At 36.5% G+C, this 13,589-nt stretch overlaps 1 protein-coding gene across 23 annotated transcripts in view; it reads left to right on the forward strand.

Moving 5' to 3' along the window:
* The window catches only part of nfixa (nuclear factor I/Xa), a 253,758-nt gene that overhangs the window by 27,065 nt on the left and 213,104 nt on the right, over positions 1 to 13,589 (forward strand). The window lies entirely within an intron of this gene.

Genomic DNA, 13,589 nt, shown 5'->3' on the forward strand with positions numbered 1-13,589 from the left:
CAAAGCTATATGTTGTTTTGCTAGTTTTATAATATTTTAAAGCTGTACTTGAATATTAACCTTTATCGAAAAGCCATCATCCTATAAAAAGCAGCAGCTCTGAAACAATCAGCAAATCAGGTGTATAAATACCAAAATTTAGTCACACATCATGTTGCAATACCATATCTGCCTTATTGATTTTTAAAGACAGTTGATTTATTTTTTGGCATTAAAAGTTTCAAGACAAATAGACTCAGGGTTCAGGGTTTTCTCGCTAGATTTTTATTTAGGGGGTTAGCATGTACACTAAAATAAATATATGATCAATTAGTCCTGACAGCACATGTTTACTTTAAGTTGATCAAGTTCCAACTTAATTTTATAAGTTACGCAAGCTGTTTTAAGTCAGTTTAAGATAATATAAGTTCAATGGACTCATAAGGTTAATTTAATTCATCTTAAAAATTTAAGGCAACCGGGTTTTTAGTGTAGTTGTAGTAGTAATAATAATAATGATACAGTGTAGTGTGTACAGTGTGTATACAAGATATTTTAGACAAAATGTTTTCATCTTCAAAAAAATATAAAGGTTGCAAAATGAATAAGCCAGAATGAATTTGTTGAGGTAAAGCAACAATATGATTAAACGAAAATTACATTGTTTTCATGCACAAAAAGTGATAGTTTAAACAACACTGTAAAAAAAAAACCTATTTGCCTTAAATTAAGCTAAATTAAATCAACCTTTCAAGTCCATGGAACTTATGTTAATCTGACTTAAAACAGCTTGTGCAGCTCATACAATTAAGTTAGAAGATGATTAACTGAGTCTAATATGACTTAAAACATATGCTGTCAGGACTAATTGATTATTTTTTACAGTGCACGATTGCTTTCTTGACAGAGTTTCTGCCGCAAACACTACATAATATATGCAAGAGGAATGCTTAAGATCTTCTTCTTTAAATCTGTATAATTACAGAGTGTGAGAAAGAAACTCAGCTTTGAATTGAGTTTCGAGCATTGGGCAACTTAATTTCCAGTTATTTGTTAGTCGAGCACTTATACGCTCTAGTAATTGTGTCTGAATAAATATTTGCACGGCAAGCACATCAGGCAGTGTGTTTAGATAGGGAATTTTGCGCTTTAAGTCAGACCTTAAATGCGAGATTGACAGGCCTTTGCAGGCTGTAAGGGGCTGGATCTGAATATGAAACGCCACATTTGCCTGCAGCAAGCATTTTTTCATCATGACAAATCTTTTCAAAGCCATGAACATCCTCTTCACCCAAGCACACCTGTGCGATCGAAGCAATAAAAGAAAATGCAAAGCCGTTCCTCCCCGTCAACGAGGTCAGGCACTCAAGACAGATTAAAGTGTCTGGACGGCGGGAAACTTGCTCACATTAAGCAAAAAAAGAGCTCACAGACTTAGTTATGGAGGCAGTGAATTCCAGAAACGTCTTTTCTAGATTGACTGGTTGTCTGCATGCCAGGGTTGCCATGGATGCAGTGCCCTGCAGTGATTGGTGGACTGCTGCATGAACTTGTTTCTGGGTGTAAACTTCTCATGGGAGGACGTTTTGTGTTTGTGGCATCTGTGTTGGCACATGAGATGCCATAACGCAAAGCCACCTACATGCACGTTTATTCAGCCCATTCAACAGTGGTGTAAAGTAACAAATTATAAATACTCCAATTACTGTAATTGAGTAGTTTTTCCCCCTTAGCAATTGTAATTTACTAAGTAGTTTTAAAAATGTGTATTTTACTTTCTCTTGAGTACATTTTTTAGTGCAGTATTGGTACTTTTACTTCACTACTTTCTTTACCTGCAGTCACTACTTCATTTCTTTCTTAGCTATGGTGGTTGGCTAAAGTAGAAAAATCAGTCCTGTGATTCCTGTCCAATCAAATAGCACATAGAAAGTAAATTGCACGATACTGAATAACCTCAAGACATTTATAAATGCAGCAAACCGTTTGAAGGCATTAAAATGTCCAGGAAGATGTCCAAAATCCTTACACACATTGACCCAGAGACTGCGTGTCACTGATGAGAAAATGAAGGATGTTTGCTCTATGATGACTGAAATCATCAAACAGCCTTAAACAATCACTAAATGGAACGAAGGAAGAATGGAAGGAAGGGCCGAACTAATGATAGAAGGAAAGATTCAGGGAAGGCCTGAACAAACTAGGAAGAAATTAATTAATGAACAAAGTACCTAATGAAGGAAGGAACAAAATATGAATATGAGGAACGAAGGAAGGACCAAATGAATGAAGGATGCAAAGAAGGGCTGATGTAGGGAAGTAAGGAACAAACAAATAAACTTATGAATACATGAACAAAGGACCAAATTAAGGAAGGAACAATACATGAATGACCGAATGAATGAAGGAAGGACCGAATGAAGGAAGGATTCAAGGAAGGACTGAACAAACTATGGAAGGAAGGAACGAATGAATTAAAAAAAGACCTAAAAAGGAAGGAACGAAATATGAAAGAACAAACAAATGAGGGAATGACCGAATAAAGGGAGGAACAAAGGAAGGACCGAATGAAGGAAGGATTCAAGAAAGGACTGAACAAACTAAGGTAGGAACTAACAAACAAACAAATTAATAAACAGTGGACCTAATGAAGGAAGGAACAAAAAAAGATTGAACAAACGAATAAATGAGCAAACGAATGAAGGAAGAAAAGAAGGAAGGACCCAAGAAAGCACTAAACAAACTAAGGAAGGAAGGAAGGAACGAACAAGTAAATGAATGAACAAAGGACCTAATGAAGAAAGGAACAAAATACAAATGAACGAATGAAGGGATGAATGAAGAAAGGACCAAATAAATGACGGATTCAAGGAAGGACTGAACAAATTATGGAGCGAATGAATGAATGAACAAAGGACCTAATGAAGGAAGGAACAAAATATGAACGAATGAATGAGCGAACAAATGAAGAGAGGAACGTAGAGGGACCAAATGAATGAAGGATTTAAGGAAAGAATGAACAAACTAAGCAAGGAGGGAATGAACAAATGCATGAATAAAAAAGGACCTAATGAAGGAACAAAATATGAACGAACAAACGAATGAATGAGCGAACAAATGAAGAGAGGAACGAAGAAAGGACCAAATGAATCAAGGAAGGATTCAAGGAAGAACTGAAGAAACGAAAGAAAGGAATGAACAAACAAATGAGCGAATGAATGAATGAACAAAGGACCTAATGAAGGAAGGAACGAAATATGAATGAGTGAACGAATGAAGGGAGAAATGAAGGACTAAATGAATGAAGCATTCAAGGAAGGACTGAACAAATGAAGGACAGAACGAACGAATGAGTGAACAAAGGACCTAATGAAGAAAGAAACAAAATATGAACGAACGAATCAATGAGTGAACGAATGAAAGGAGGAATGAAGGAAGGAACAAATTCAAGGAAGGACTGAAACTATGAAAGGAAGGCACGAATGAATAAACAATGGACCTAATGAAGAAGGGAACAAAATATAAACAAACAAATGAATAAATGAAGGGAGGAACGAAGAAGGGATCAAATGAAGGAAGGATTCAAGGAAGGACTGAACAAACTAAAGAAGGAAGGAATGAACGAATGAATGAACAAATGACTAAATAAAGAAAGGAACAAAATATGAACAAATGAATGGGCGAACGACAGAAGAGAGGAACCAAGGAAGGAACGAACAAATGAAGGGACGAACAAACAATTGAATAAAAGAAGCGAAAAGGAGCGAACAAATATAGGAAGATCACTAAATGCTCTACAGAATGTTACGTTTACACATCCCTGCACAAACTGCATGTAAACGCATTAGCCTTTCACAGCGCAATATTCACTACTTTTAAAAGGTCTACTTTCTACTGGTACTTTGAGTAATATTTACAACAGACACTTTTACACTGCTTACACTATATTTTCGGACAATTTATGGTACTTTTACTCGAGTATGATTTTCAGTACTCTTTCCACCACTGCTATTCAACATGCGCAAACTCCTAGATACACCTGGAGCACTCCTGAACACCAATCGAGGAAAGATGAGATCAGAGGTGCCGGGTGCAAACTGGGTTTGGCACGGGCCAGAAAAACTCATGTCAAAACCCCAAACAGAGCTTTAATAATTAGCAGCCTGTCGTTCATTCCAGATTCTCTCTATCGGTCTGTCTCTCCGCTTCTCCTTCTGCTATTGCCTCTGAGATGCTGGTGTGAAAAATCACATTTTTCCAACAGTTCTCCCCGAGGTGCTACTGGCAGACACACAGAGAAAGGACGCTTCATCCTTTTTATATAGCACTCCTTCTCTCTTTTTTTTTCCTCTCCATCTCTCCATCTCTCTTTCTTTGATGCGGTTGCCATAGAGGACAGGTTTATATGCTGGCTGATTTGGCTCAGAGTTGGTGGCTAGTAAATCATAATAATGATAAAAACAATGGTGCTAATAGTAATTGCTGTGTCGTTTGGAGACAAACACACACACACACACAAAAAAAACAAAGAATAACGAGTGAAAATCAGTGAGACCTGTGCTGATTGTTCTCAAGCCAGCTGGTTTTTCAGTGTGTGGAGAACTGCCAGGTGTGTGTGTGTGTTTATGAGTGGGAATATTGTGTGTAAAGTTAGCTGGTACATATGTTAGCCTGTGTTTGAGTGAATGGATAACAGCATTGATGTGGATATGAGTTATTATGTGTGTCTTTTGGAGCTGTGTGGAAGAGCTGAGTGTTTTTTTTTGTAAGCAAACGCTAGATGAGGTATTACCATTGCTCTTATTTCAAATCCCTTAAATATTAAACTTTGGTATGTATTTTCCGGCGTGTTGGGGAAAAAGATGTACTGTTTTACTGTATTTACTGTAGTATACTTAAAATGTGGAATTAGAATGGAGTATTTACTGTAGTATACTTTAAAATGTGGAACTGGAATGGAGTATTTACTGTATACTTTTAAAATGTGAAAGTGGAATTGAGTATTTACTGTAGTATACTTTAAAATGTGGAACTGGAATGGAGTATTTACTGTATGTGGAACTGGAATGGAGTATTTACTGTAGTATACTTTAAAATGTGAAAGTGGAATGGAGTATTTACTGTATGTGGAACTGGAATGGAGTATTTACTGTAGTATACATTAAAATGTGGAACTGGAATGGAGTATTTACTGTATACTTTTAAAATGTGAAAGTGGAAAGGAGTATTTACTGTAGTATACTTTAACATGTGGAACTGGAATGGAGTATTTACTGTATGTGGAACTGGAATGGAGTATTTACTGTAGTATACTTTAAAATGTGGAAGTGGAATGGAGTATTTACTGTAGTATACTTTAAAATGTGGAATTATAATGAAGTATTTACTGTAGTATACTTTAAAATGTTGAAGTGGAATGTAGTATTTACTGTAGTATACTTTTAAAATGTGAAAGTGGAATGGAGTATTTACTGTATACTTTAAAATGTGGAAGTGGAATGGAGTATTTACTGTAGTATACTTTAAAATGTGGAACTGGAATGGAGTATTTACTGTATGTGGAACTGGAATGGAGTATTTACTGTAGTATACTTTAAAATGTGGAAGTGGAATGGAGTATTTACTGTAGTATACTTTAAAATGTGGAATTATAATAAAGTATTTACTGTAGTATACTTTAAAATGTTGAAGTGGAATGGAGTATTTACTGTAGTATACTTTTAAAATGTGAAAGTGGAATGGAGTATTTACTGTATACTTTAAAATGTGGAAGTGGAATGGAGTATTTACTGTAGTATACTTTAAAATGTGGAACTGGAATGGAGTTTATGCACATGGACTTCATCTAGCCAGCCTCAGTGCTTCCAGTGCATGACTTTCCATTATAAAATTGCAGTGTTTAATGTTTGATTTCTTAAAAAAAAATCATTGATCTTCACTGCCTGATAGATATACGATATAGAGTGTGTCTTAGACTGGACAAGAAGCACTGCGTTAAACTTCATTTTCCTCTGCCATGTCTTTAAAATATGATGGTGTTTATTTAATCACAGTATTTTCAATGGAGTTTCTGCGCTCGCCTGCTGATCCTGCACAGTCTCGTTTTATGCTTGAATAAATTCTTTTTAACTGTCTATTTAACTGAATGTATTTTAATTACATTACTACACTGATGCTGTAAATGAACCTTATGAAACTGAAAATAGTCACATTAAGCTTTTACCGGAGGTTGGCAGAAAAACACTAGCTGTCCATGTACCCCATTCAATCTTGAAATAAAAAGTTACTGTTTAGTCGAAGTTGTAATATTCAATTGTTTATTCTGTTGTTATCATTACAGCAGCTTAATATTGAAACGTCATTTTCTTTAAATAAGAGGTAATAACTAAATTATCTTGATTACTCAGAAAATTGAGCTGTGGATTATGTTCAATTACGATTTGTAATTTGACTTTTGATTTGGATTAACTTGTTCATTTTTTGATGAATCAACTTAATTATAATTTATATATGTATTATATTTTTTCTGGAACAGATTGTACTTAACTTTTTATTTGGGTTGAATGTAACAGCTTACTAGGTGGCACGGTGGCTTAGTGGTTAGCACTGTTGCCTCACTGTCGCTAATTCGAGTCCCATTTGGCATTTTTCTGTGGAGTTTGCATTTTCCCCCCTTGTTGGTGTGGATTTCCTCAAGGTGCTCCGGTTTCCCTCCCGGTCCAAAGACATGCGCTATAAGTGAATTGATTAAAATTTAAATGGTTGTAGTGTATGAGTGTGTGTGAATGTGACTGTGTTCCCAGCACTGGGTTGCGAATGCAAGGGCATCCGCTGCGTAAAACCTATTCTGGAATAGTAGGCGGTTCATTCCACTGTGGTAACTTCTGTAATAGACACTAAGCCGAAGGAAATTGAATGAATGAATGTAACAGCTTCTATCAATCAAGACTAAGCCAAAGGAAAGCGAGTGAGCGAGAATAAAATTGTCTTGATAACTTGGAAGGTTAGCCATTTGATTCAGTCAGTGGGAATTACTCTTTAGTTTTGAGTACTCGATGTAAAATGTGTGTTTATTCTATAAATGCATATAGGTTTCTGTAAGGCATTGTGGGTTTTGGTTTGTCTGTTTTTACTAAATATTATTCGCACTGGTGCCTCTTGTAATAAATCAAATTAAAATGTGGTCATTATTTATTCACTGTCATGATGTTTAAAGCTTGTTAGACTTATTTTTTATACAAAGAGGACATTATAGTGTCAGCTAATGGGGTCCTAAGATGTATGGAAAAACATGAGATGACCAAATTTATATTTTTGAGTGAACTATGCCTTTACACGACCACCAAGAAAACATCAAGTGCAAAGCATCACATCAGCCAACATTAGCCCGGACAATCTCCAGTGGTGGGGAAAGTGACTTTAAAAAGTAATGCCTTACAATATTGAGTTACTTCCCAAAAAAGTAACTAGTTGCGCTACTTAGTTACTTTTTATGGAATGTATTGCTTCACGTTACTTTTGTTTCAGCAAATTTTGATTTAGTTTCAGTCTTAGTCTTTTGACTAAAATTCCATTATAGTTTGTCATATTTTAGTCTTCTGAATCATTTTAGTTTTAGTCTAGTTTTAGTCGCCTAAATTTCATAAGGTTCTAGTCGACTAAATCTCCTCTGCTCTTATGATGATGTAATCGCATCCCGTCACTACTGAAGATCAGTTAATTTTCAAATGTGTGCATGTGCACCGTGCATCACACACCAAGATTTATTCTGATTGGATATTTGTCAAAAAACATCCCCCAATCACATTCTCCTCTCAATTTTATTAGTCTACAAAAATGTCAGTATGTTTTTATAATAGTTGTAGTCATCATCACTTTTTATTTCAATTTTTATTTAGTTTTCGTCTACTTTTCAAACTTGATCATCTCAAAATAAGCCACAGGGAGCAAATTTTCTCATTGAGAGTGTGATTTAACGTGATTACACTCATTTTAATTCAGTAAACTATTTTTTAAAGTGTTTTAATTAATCTAAAAAAAGTAACTCGACTTAAATTTTTAAAAATAACTCAAATATTATTACTTGATTTTATGAATTAATTTACTCGTTACTTAGAAAGTAATATTATTACATAACTCATGTTACTTGTAATGCGTTACCCCCAATACTGTGATGAGGACATTACAGTGCAAGACAATGGGGTCCAATTTTTTTTTTGGAAAAACATGAGATGACCAGACCAGACAATCTCCAATGTTGGGGAAAGTGACTTTAGAAAGTAATGCAATACAATATTGAGTTACTCCCCAAAGTAACTAGTTGCGTTAGTTACTTTTTATGAAATGTAATCTGTTACATTACTTTTGCGTTACTTTTTTATACCTGCCTGAGGCTTCATCTCTTTCAGAACTTGAGTGTTTTACTTTTTTTAGATAAAGGAGCTCTGCATTTACAGCACGCTGTATAACCTACACCTTCATTTACCTTTCAAAAAAACAAATTTATTAACTCCTAAGAACTTCCTGGCGCCATACATGCCGTATATACAGATTGATAAAAATTGAAAGCAATGTGTTTGCTCAAATATTGTTAAGTAATGCGTTACTTTACTCGTTACTTTAAAAAAAATAATATTAATACGTAAATCGCATTACTTCTAATGCGTTACCCCTAACACTGCAAAGAAGACATTACAGTGTAAGACAATGGGGTCCAATGTTTGTTTGGAAAAACATGAGATGACCAAATTGATATTTTTGGGTGAACTATGTCTTTACACGACAACCCAGAACACATTAACAACTGCAAAGCAATACACTGACCAACATTAGTGCAGACAATCACCTGAAAGTGTACAGTTTACAGGTAAGAGCTTATATACAGGCTATTTTTTCAAAGAACATCAACTCAACCAATGGCATAAGATCAGGGGTGGGGCTAACAGTTGATCCAAACAATAGGCACTGTGGGTTTAAAAGTAGTCGAAACACTCATTAATTCTGCAGTTCTGTTTGACGCTGAAATTACACACTTCACTCTTAAACTACAGACCACAAAAGTGTGTGTGTGAGAAACTTCTGATTTCAGGAATTTAACCACTTACGCATGCCACTAAACCACAAACATATTGCCATATGCCTCAAATCCCATATACACATTTCTCTCTCTCTCTCTCTCTCTCTCTCTCTCCCATTAGGACCTATGGAGGAAGCCCCTCGTTTGATTCCCTTATTCCCACCAATTAAACATTTTAAACAAAGAGCGCTATTTATCGGTGAGAGCGCGGAAACTTGTCGTAATTAACACATTTACATACATCTCCATTGACTCCAATTAGGTCAGAGGCTCCCAGAGCCGCTTTGAAATGTCCCTCTTTTCTCTGTGCGCTTCGCCTCTAAAATGTTAATTAAGAAGAGGCTTGAGATTCTGGCTGAGGGCTGGCCATATGGACCCTGCATATGCTCCATATGCATACAGCCCATATATAATTAATAGCTCGCTGCAGAAAAAATAGGAGCTTTTTTGGAGGCCGAGGTTCCTCCTCTCGAAAATAAGCATAATAGCGAAAGTCTGAGTTCCTCCAGGCGCCAACCTAGACTTCTGCTCTCCATCTGTGGACAAGACAAATGAACGGATGATCTCAGCGCCGCGAAACACGCTCGGCTTGAGTTTGTTCAGCTGCTTTGTGAGGCCTGCTCTCGCTGACGGCTTTAATTTGCCGGTTTATCTTAAGAGCTGAGGATCGAGTCAGTTCAATTAAGAGAAATCGAGTGAGCCGGTGGGAAGGGTTTCTGCTTGGAGATTTCATTGATTTCCTGGAAAATGAGAGTCATCAATACTCTGAAACTAAACAGACGTGAACGCTTGAGTCAATCGATACCTCAAATCCACATAAGGAGAACGTTTATATCTGCAGTCGCTGCTTAAAACCTTACAGTTCCCAGCTAACTATTTTATGTTTAATAGACGTCTAAACGGAGACAGCTTGGCTAAAACAAGGCTAAACTTGGGCTGTCAGTGAAAATCTAATAGACATCTAAGAATAGCCCAAATAGACAGATCAGACCGACTTTATATGTGTAGTCATTCATTTCTGCACTGTAAAAAAAATTGACCTTAATTTCACAGTAAAGTAAAAAAATACGTAATTTTACGTTTTATTTCCGGCAGCTGGGAGTTCGAATCCAGAGTGATGCAGCTATAGATGTTCTTGTAATGTGTTTAAACATTGGTTGACATGAACATGAATGAACAAATATGTCTTGTTTGGTTGGTTCAGATCATGCTTCGGTGCAGTTTCAAAACACTTGCACTTCGAGATTTCAACACTGAGTCAGTTTCACTTCAGTCATTCCTAATTGGAAGCACTTTATTTTGAGGGTCCGTTTGTCGAATTTAAGTTACATTGCATCTACATGCCAACTAATGATCTTCAGATTATAAGTAGACTCTTAGGTTGGGGTTGCTTCGACACTGAAACAGTCAAAGCAAATTTGTCGAAGCTTGGAAACGTTTCGAAACCCGTCTCTACAGTGACACCTAGTGGTCATTCTTTATGTATAGCTCTGGAAAAGCTTCAGCAAAGAAACAGTTGAGCAAATTGAGGTATTAGAGTTGAGGTGTCAAGTGATTTATTGAAGCGGTGAGAGTTCCAGACTAGCATGCGGAGATAATGGGTTCAAATGGTTCGAATCCAGAGTGATGCAGCTATAGATGTTCTTGTAATGTGTTTAAACATTGGTTGACATGAACATGAATGAATAAATATGTCTTGTTTTGGTCATAAAAAGGTTACATTATTAAAATACATCAAGTCATAATATCAGAGTGTTTGTACAAGTCGGGATTCGAACACAGGCCATTTGTAATACAGTTACTCTGTGCACACGCTTGGTCCACTAGGCTACATGAAAAAGTACTTTTTTTTTTTAGACCGAGTCGCCAGATCTCAAAGCACTTCTGAAATGACTGATACTTTGAATCGCTTTAGTCACATGACCTGGGTGCTTCGAATCAACTTAGTCACGTGACCTGGGTAGTTCAGATCATGCTTCGGTGCAGTTTCAAAACACTTGCACTTCGAGATTTCGACACTGAGTCTCACTTTAGCCATTCCTAATTGGAAGCACTTTATTTTGATGGTCCGTTTGTCGAATTTAAGTTACATTGCATCTACATGCCAACTAATGATCTTCAGATTATAAGTAGACTGTTAGGTTGGGGTTGCTTCGACACTGAAACAGTCAAAGCAAATTTGTCGAAGCTTGGAAACGTTTCAAAACCCGTCTCTACAGTGACACCTAGTAGTCATTCTTTATGTATAGCTCTGGAAAAGCTTCCACAAAGAAGCAGTTGAGCAAATTGAGGTATTAAACCCCAGGTTGTAGGGTTGAGGTGTCAAGAAGTGATTTATTGAAGCGTTGAGAGTTCCAGACTAGCATGCGGAGATAATGGGTTCAAATGGTTCGAATCCAGAGTGATGCAGCTATAGATGTTCTTGTAATGTTTAAACATTAGTTGACATGAACATTAATGAATAAATATGTCTTGTTTTGGTCATAAAAATACATCAAGTCATAATATTAGAGTATTTGTACAAGACGGGATTCAAACGCAGGCCATTTACAGCACAGTTACTCTGCACACGCTTGGTCTACTAGGCTACATGAATAGTATTTTTTCAGACCGAATCGCCAGGTCTCAAAACGCTTCTGAAATGACTGATGCTTTGAATTGCTTTAGTCACATGACCTGGGTGTTTCGAATCAACTTAGTCACGTGACCTGGGTAGTTCAGATTTTGCTTCGGTGCAGTTTTAAAACAGTTGCACTTCAGGATTTTGACACTGAGTCGGTTTCACTTCAGCCATTCCTAATTGGAGGACGGTCGCACTTTATTTTGGTGGTCCATTTGGTTAATTCAAGTTACATTGTATCTACATGCCAAATAATTCTCTTTAGATTATAAGTAGACTGTTAGGTTGGGGTTAGGGTTAGTGTAAGTTAACATTTACTTCTTATAGTTAGTTAAATGAAGGAGCAGTATCAGCAGATATTAAGCAAACAGTCTACTAATTCCTCAAATGGACCATCAAAATTAAGTGTTACCTGAAGGACGAAAGGGGATCTGAGTTGATTGAGTTGTACCATTTAGAGATTTAAAAACAAAAGTAAGGCACCCAGTGTGAAGTTCAAGTTCATTTATTTATAGAGCCCATTTAAAAGCAGTCACACGACTGACCAAAGTGCTGTACATAAGACAAGGTAAAAATAAAAAGACAGAATATAAAAACAGAAATAAGGCAAGAGAAACGTCTGTAAAAATGTCAAATGTAGCAGCAGAAAGGACTATTAAAATAATCTTAAAAAGGAAGTGATTTAAGAAGTGATTTAAAAATAGATAATGATGGAGCCATTCTAATCTGAAGGGGCAAGGTGTTTCACAACCGGGGACCCGCCACAGAGAAAGCTCTGCCCCCTCTACTTTTCAGCCTGGACTGAGGAACTGAAAGAAGATTCTGATCACTTGACCTAAGAGATCTTACGGGAGTGTAAAAGTGAAGCAGCTCTGAGATATATGGAGGGATTTATATACCAGTGAAAGCACTTTAAAATTAGTTCTGAATTAGACAGGCAGCCAATGAAGGCCCCTTAGAAGAAGGGTAATGTGGTCATATTTTCTGCTATTAGAAATAAATCTAAAGCGCATAAGACTGGAGTAATATGCTCCCTATTTTGTCTCAGAAAATAGGCCGCTGCATTTTGCCTTACAAAATGTTTAAAGAACGACTCACCTGCTTGTTTGCTGCCTCATAAAACAACTTTCACACTTTCCAACAAACAGAGAGCCGTGAACTTGCCTCGCTTTTTTTTAATTGTTCTCTTTAATTATGAAAATGCATGTTTACGTTCTAATAAAGCCAATCAGCAATTGTTCCCTGCTTGAATGAGATTGTAGCACGCTGCAGCTAAGACCCTATAAAAGTGAGGGAAAATTGGGGAAAGCTAACGTTTCATTGGGTGGATATGAATAGGCTTTGTTATTCACCACTGCCCGAGCCCTGTGCCAATGCCTGGGACTTATTATGAGTGAACTGTGTGTGTGTGTGTGTGTGTGCTGGAATGGATCTTGATATGTATTTATGCACACAAACGTGTATTTGTGGTCAAAGTTTATTGTTCATATCTGAACATTATTAGTGTGTAGATGGTGGATAGTTGTTGAATGAGGTCTTGGTTGGCTCGCTTGATACCTGGTGTGGTTTGAAAAATTTTGAGTTTCAGCCTCTCACATGGGCCTTTCTCCTTTCTTTCTGTCTTTTCAAATATCTTTCATGGATTTTAAGGTGCGCACCATTTTATAGGTTAGAAGCTGCTTTTTTGTACACATTTTCACTCCATTTAATTAAATCTAAAAACATGATTACATAGAAAAGAACTTTACAGACATTATTCATCATCATTTATGCAGACTTTTACATTGAAGCAACTCAAGATCAAGCTAAAATTTTTAAAAATCCTCAAATAGTAACCATCGTCATACTCAAAATGCATTGCATGGGTGGAAATGGATCATATGCAATATTAATAATCGTATATTTCCTAATATT

This window comes from Danio rerio, chromosome 1 (assembly GCF_049306965.1).
Source record: "Danio rerio strain Tuebingen ecotype United States chromosome 1, GRCz12tu, whole genome shotgun sequence".
In the NCBI taxonomy this organism is placed as follows: Eukaryota; Metazoa; Chordata; class Actinopteri; order Cypriniformes; family Danionidae; genus Danio; species Danio rerio.